This window comes from Takifugu rubripes, chromosome 10 (genome assembly GCF_901000725.2).
Source record: "Takifugu rubripes chromosome 10, fTakRub1.2, whole genome shotgun sequence".
NCBI lineage: Eukaryota > Metazoa > Chordata > Actinopteri > Tetraodontiformes > Tetraodontidae > Takifugu > Takifugu rubripes.
The window spans coordinates 1,493,655-1,500,842 of NC_042294.1; the positions used below are offsets into that span (position 1 = coordinate 1,493,655).

The following is a 7,188-nucleotide window of genomic DNA, read 5'->3' on the forward strand; positions in this document are numbered from 1 at the left end:
ATTAAAAAAAAAATAAAACTACATCTTGTCAGTTGAAGGCTTATATATTATGAGTTTTAACATTTTGAGAGGTTCGATTTGGGGAGTTATGAGCTGTTAATATGAAAGCAAAGGTCAGTTGGACGAGTTTACAACTATAAATATGAGACAACCAGGTTTCCATTCTGTGTAAACAGCTGTGGAAGCAATGAAAGAAAGTTGGAGCTAGGAAGAGGAAGTGAAGTCCATGTTTCTAAATTCACTGCCAAAAGGAAACATATAAATATAAAGGAGTTACCAGTGGTGAATTCCCAGCTGCACACACCGTGGTATGGGGTGAACTGGGCATACTGGGATGAAGTTGGGCTATGACAATAGATGCTACATTTAATGAAGATGAGTGTGCGCATGTGTGTGCACGTGATAGACATGCGCGCGAGGTGAAGAAAAAGAAAAAAAACAAAATTGTTCGACAGCTTAATGCAGGTTGAAATGGGAGTGGACATAATTGGCAACTGGTAAAGACAGTTACAAGACCAAAGACTATAAAGCAGTATATTTTAAAGATCAAAGCTCTTAATGTTTCAATATTTATAAAATGTATGGTTGCATCATTAAATAAAATACAAAAACTAATTTTGGAAGAACAAATAGATTTCATAAAATACAATACCACCTTACAAGATGGATATTAAGTGTAAAATTGAGTTACTTAAGACTATCAAAAAAGAAGAGAATGAGAACTTGCATAAGGCCTACAAGAAAAATAAGGCATTCATCCGGCAGCTGAAGAAGGAGAACAGGAGTCTGCAGAGCCAAACGTCAAAACTCAAACCATTTTCTGCAGACAAGGGCTTAGAGGATGGGCTGACATGTCTACCCACCCAGATTTTAGTGAAGAAAGCGGCGTTGCAAATGAATTTCAAAGTGCTGCCCAGGGTGAAGAAAGTGAACGATCAAAAATGCATCAACCAGTTAAAACGGTACAAAGTCCAAAAGGTAAAACAGGAGTACAAGCGATTACAAAGACAGACGGACTACCATGAACGGGAGCAGAAGAAGAACAAAATGAAGATTAAAAAAGTGGGAAACAGCCTGGAGACCGTCAAATTCAAATGTAAGGATGCTCGGAACGCCGTGCGGCAATATCAGAGAGTCAAAAACAAAGTTGAAAAAAACAATCTAACGTTGAAGTGTGAACTGAAAAACCTAGAACGCATAACTGGCACAAAGGATTTAGACGAGTTGGAGAAGGTGGAGCAGCTGCTCCACAAAATGCTGAAGGAGCGACCCGAGATCATCATCAACTACAAGGAGAAGCTGCCGCTCATAGACGACAACGGGGAGAGCAGTCAGGAGGATGAGGAAGAGGAAGAGGAGGAGCTCCCTGAAATCGAGATGATCCGCACCAGCATTCAGCAGCTCGTCGCAGAAGCGGACGTGGAGGACATGCTGGAGCCTTTCGTCGCTCTGATCAAGACGAAGCAAAAGCTTCTAATGGAGCACGAAAACAACAAATCTTTGCTGAAGGAGCGGAAGAAGGACCTCTCCAAGGCCGAACACCAAAAAATCAGTATGAAAAACAAGGGCGATCAAGAAATACTAACGTGTGTAGATAAGGTGAGCGCCGCGCTGGAGAAGCACAAGGCCATCAGAGAACGACGGAATCAGCATCTTAGAAGCCTGAGTGAGATCAAAGTAATGATAACGTTACTCCTCAGCAGACTGGACCACATCTCGCTGGCTAGAGACTCAGAGCCCCAAGTCTCTCCTGACACGCAGGAGTTTGTCTTGGTCCAGTTGAGTCATCTGGGACAGAAGTTGGCACGGTTGCAACAAGAGTTTCAGCAAAAAATCTGACCGCACTTGAGAAGGAGATGGAAAAAGCTCAACTTGAAAAAAAATAAAACGTGAAGATTTGAAAAACCGCTGATGTATTAGCTCAGTACACTACTAGCAAACACTGACTAAACAAATCTCTCTTTACTGCCACTTTAAATGCTTAAGTCACTTCCACAAAACTGATAATTAATAATGGGATAAAAATAGCGATGAATTATTAATATCCCTTAAACAAGCATTTCTATTGTATTGCATGAAGCATCACACGCTGGTTTAGTCATGCTTTGATGTTGTGCTTTGATGATTGAAGAAAGATTAGCACAAGTCCTGATCGTCACTATCATCTATACATTATTGTTTGCAGTGTAACAATAAAACCTCAGTTGCCTCACAAGAGGGTTCTAGGTTCGAATCCCCAGGGGTCCTGGGGGCTTTTCTGTGTGGTGTTTCTATGTTCCCCGTAAGAGTGTGTCCTTCCTCCCACAGTCCAGATATTTGAGGGACAGGTGAGCTGGTGTGGATGCTTGTTGATCCTGCGTTCATCCCCCCAAACACCTACACACCCAGCATGGCGCTTCAGAAGTTGCCACAAGTGGTATTTTCCCTGTTTCCTGTATAATGTAAAATGGTGTCACCACCCACCCTTTCCCCAGATCAAAAGTAGCGATTCCAATAGTGAGTGTGCACATTTCTGGGTGCATAGGGACATAAAGGACATGATATAATGGATCTCAATAACTGTTAATAACTGCGACCACATTACATGTGTACAAATTCACATGGGCCGATCACAGACTGAAGACTGTGAACCTGCTCTGATCCCAGAGAGCAGACAGAAACCAGGGGGACAGAGGACATCTGGTCCTCTGGTGTCCATCTGGACCATAAGTGGAAAGTAGGACCACTGTTATATACATTAACTAACATCACATCACAATATCATACATGTAATTAATTTATCCAGCAATAATTACTAGTTCTTCTGCGCTTGTAGGTAAGAAAGGCAATGTAAATGAGTGGTAGAAAATGGAAAAATATATGGCATAAACTAGGACTTTGTACATCCTCCAAACATCAGTTGCAGACATGTTTCCTTTAGCAGATTTAGCTTGTGAGGCTGAGACACAATCAGGGCGATGGGCACCAGCCTTGGTCAGGACTTAGGTCAGTCCTCTGCCAAACTAAAGCAGAAGGAGCAGAAGCACAGGCGTCGGCAGGAGGAAGCTGCTCAGGTTTACAGAGTGGAACCAAGATCCAGCAGAGGCGCCAGTTCAGGTGAGGATTGAATTAGGTCTGCACAGGGTCACCAGGAACAGGCCCAGACACAAACTCACATAAACCAGCCTCTCTAGGTTAAAGATGGACCCTTTCTCAGATCTTTTTCAACACAAAGAATGTTTTTAAACCAAATCCTGGGTCCAATCATGGCAAGAATGTGGTGCGTGATGGAGGGGAGGGTGAAGGGGACCCAAAAAAAGGAGGAGAGGCAACACTTCATCTCCATGGTGCATCTGCTGCAGCAGAGAGGACATCGACGCCAGCGGAGGGACTTTGGGATCGTAATGATACACAGCTCGCACAAGATTACAAAGGAGCACAAAGGAGGACTGTTCCTCCGCTCTCCGTCCTCCTAGTTTATGGCCGAGAGACGCGGTGGAAGGAGCGGAGAATTCTCCATGGCCATGTCATGTGGATGCTTCGCTAAGAGGCAGCACATAAAGGACAGGCTTATCTCTGGAGGGAGCACTGGGAAGAGGAGGAGGGGAAGATAGATCTTTTTATAAAGAGTGCACATGTTCTTCCGTGCATTTACACCTTCACGTTGCCAAGCGAGTAAACCCTCTGATGTTGCCATGCAAAATGCATTAGCATGCGGGAAGCTCCTGCACGTTGGGAGACTCGCGGATGGAGAAATGTAAATGTAGGACTGGCGGTGTTTGCAGGAAAGTCTTTATTCTCATGAAACAAAAATGTAACACTTTATAACGCCTTAACTGCTGCAGTGAACAACTGCTTTTTATTGGATTTTGGCTACCCACAGTCACATGAGAACATTGAACTAAATCTAGTCAAATGATGTAATCTTACCTGTATTTGCAATATAAAGGTTTTGCTCGATTATTTAAAAATATTTAACATTAGCGCAGCCTTTACATTGAAAACCAAAGAAGAAAATGGTGTATAATAACAAAAAGCAGTGAGCCCTCCTGTCAAATATGACATCATTAAAGGTATGAATCAATTCCACATTTTATGGTTTACCTTTATTCTTATTTTGACGCTGCAGCATTGCTGGCTCTCTGAGCTTGTGAAGCCTTTTTGCTGGATCCCACCTCACCTCCCCGAGGACACCAGCTCACCCAGTATAACCCCACTGTCAGGCCAGCCCAGCCTGCAGCATGGAAATGTTCCCTCCCATTCCCGGCTGCGATAGCCGTTCAGTTCCCCGCTATTGTGTTTGCTGTTCGAGCCAATCCCCGGCTCTGCGGCAGATTCCAACACAACAATGTTTTAACGTGTCAGAGCGGCGTCCTGGACGGCGGCCCGAATGGCCCGAATTCCTCGCACACCCTATTTTCCATGGAGTCATCTTAGTCCGCTGGACAAACGTCAACAAAGAAACACATTTTAGGCTCTTTTTGAGATGGAATATGGGATCATGTTTCCTTCTTCCACAGTCATTTGTGAGGTTAAGCAGCAAGTGTGAAGAGCACCGACATTCTTAACCCAATCTCCCTCTGCTTCCTCCCGCACCTCTCCTCCAGGAAGAGCTTCTTTCTCCATCATTTTCCATGCAGAACACTCTTCATCAAACTCTCAGTAATCACTATACGGCTGTTACACACAACATATGTGAACATACAATGAACACACGCGCATATCATCGTTAAGGCAGAGGAGTCAGCGTGAGCCAGCTGCCCTCGACAGACGGCGCGAGCGTTCAGGGAACCTCTTTGGAACCTTGCTCAAGGGAATTGGAAAATCCCGCTTTTGCTTTTCACTGTCCAGGACTTGAACCCTGCTTGTTGTTGACGTCAGGGACGAGCCTCAGACGGTTTGGCCGTCACGCCGAGCTCAGCTCCGAGATCAGCTCAGAGATCAGCTCAGCTGCTCGTGGGAGTATTTGTCTCGTACGCATGCAACAGCAGCGCTGATATCGGCGAAAAGAGGCAGGACAGATTAGCCGTCTGACTTCAGCACAGCATTTCGACACATTAATGTCTTTTCTGATTAGATAACACCTAATAACCTCTCCCGTGCACCACTGCCTTATTTATGATGCCAAATGCATGCATATTGTCAGCACTCTAATTCTTTAATGGAGTTTAATAACACAACAAGAAGAAAAAAAAAACAGCACAGTCCTGTTTTATAGAAGAAATCAGGCATTTTTTGAGCTGTACCAAAAAAACCTCCGACTTTAAAGCTTGATTGTGGGTGGTGAAGCTGTGACACTTTTATTTATTGATGCAGTTGTTGACAGTCTCTGTGTCTTAAAACGATTAATTATTCAACCATGGTGTCTTGGTTTTATTGGATTATTACTGAACACAATCAATTATGGTGCAGATACTTAATAGATAAAGAAAATTGATCTTTAATGATTGACGGAGGTTTGTTACTCATTAAACATCCCATCAGCACTGATACTGTAAACATGTAACAGCAGCCTGATACAGTGCAACCATATTATTAAGTTAGTGGGGTTTTCTGTAAATATCGTTATATATCTCAATAATCACGCTGCAGCGATATCTGGCCAACACGAAACATTTATCAAAACATTTTGGAGTTTTAGTTTTCATTAACACTTTTTGAGAAATCTACATTGTTGAAGCAAAACAGCGTCAATTTCAGGTTCACGGTAGGCGCATTCAGCAAAAAAGGGCTCTCACAATGAGCATGTTAAGGTGGATTAATCCGTCATCATGATTAACCTGAATATTTAGAATGATTTAGAATGTTTCTGAACGTCTGTTGTAACACATTTCAGACAGTTTGTCCAGGTAGAGTTAACGTTAAACATGCAGAAATATGCAATAGGCGCCCCCTACAGGAAGGAATTTCCTCTCACCTTCCAGCTGAAGCATATGTTCGTCAGGGACTCTGCTAGCACTTTGGCTAACGTGTCGCCAGCTCGCGACACACGGCCCTCCCTCTTCTCTTGAGTCTGTTTGCTCATGCAAAATGAAACGTGATTAATGTGGATTAAAACTGAATGATATTTAATCGTGATTAATTGAAATTAATCCGCAGCAGCCCTGTAATTAATCTGATTTTAAAATGTAATTGTTTGACAGCTCTAGTAGAGATGCGGTTTAAACTCTCGTGCACTCCGAGCAACCAAACGCTCACGCTCGTATCATACCGCACTAAAACGTGCATTAACTATGTGCACATGTGCACCGTTGGTGCCTTCCAGGTCAGAGGATGTAAACCTTCCCAAAAGTCTTCCTACTTTGCCTTATTGGTGACCCCTGGACTACTTTAATGAATAAAATAAGCTTAAGTTGTGTAGATTTTTATTTGAAGGGATTCCAGCAGAAATCATCCCCTTCAAAAGGGCAAAAGTGGTTTTAAAAACTTCCAACATTGATTGGTTTTAATGAGAGTATGACCTTTCAAGGAAAACCAACCGAACGGGCGGGGGGATGGGTGATTTAGAAAGAATCCATATCAAAGAAGTCCTGCAGCAAGCGCAGCTCAGGAGGATGAGAAACTGGCACACACACACACACACAGGAATGATGGGCAGCGAGAAGTGAGAAAACAAGTGTGAAAGGAAGAGTTCAACATTCTAGTCACAAAGCATCGGGGTTTAGGCTGCATCTTTCACTTGGAGTCGCTCGGAGTTGCCACTCGGCTAGCTGCCAAGCACGTTGCATCATGAAAACACGCTAAAGCCTAGCAGGGAAGTGTTGGAACGGCGGCGGAGGGCGCGGGGATGGGGGGGGGGACTGAGCCTTCCTCCCACTGCTGTGCGAGCGCGTACATATGTTGCACTGCAGGTTTGGATTCAAACATCAGGCAATAATGAGCTGTACAGGTGATCATGAATGATAATAATGCAGCAGAATGTTGCATAAATTAGCCGCCACTCTGATCCTGGTGTGCATTAGTGCACGCAGCGCCGCTCCGAGTAGGAATGCAAATGGCATTTTCTGCATTAATCCGAGACACGGCGATTGAATTGCAAATGCACTGAAGTAACTGCTTTTAAATTCATTTAAAGGCTTTGAATAGTAATCACTTTAGCCTCCTTTGCACGCCGCCGGTTAACACAACGAGTTGATTTCACCTTTTCCAGAGGATGAAACATTGACCAGAGGCGTCATCTTCCAATCTGAACAGTCGGATGCTACGTGC

The 7,188-nt window shown here is 43.7% G+C and overlaps 1 long non-coding RNA gene across 2 annotated transcripts; it reads left to right on the plus strand.

Moving 5' to 3' along the window:
- Positions 1 to 2,333: 2,333 nt before the first annotated feature.
- LOC115251295 (uncharacterized) lies at positions 2,334 to 3,969 on the plus strand. Of its 2 annotated transcripts, none has more exons than XR_003889865.1 (3): positions 2,334 to 2,716; positions 2,921 to 3,096; positions 3,174 to 3,969. It is a non-coding gene; the product is annotated as an uncharacterized lncRNA (long non-coding RNA). The 2 variants fall into 2 exon arrangements; XR_003889864.1 differs by having other exon boundaries at positions 2,924 to 3,096.
- Positions 3,970 to 7,188: the final 3,219 nt, after the last annotated feature.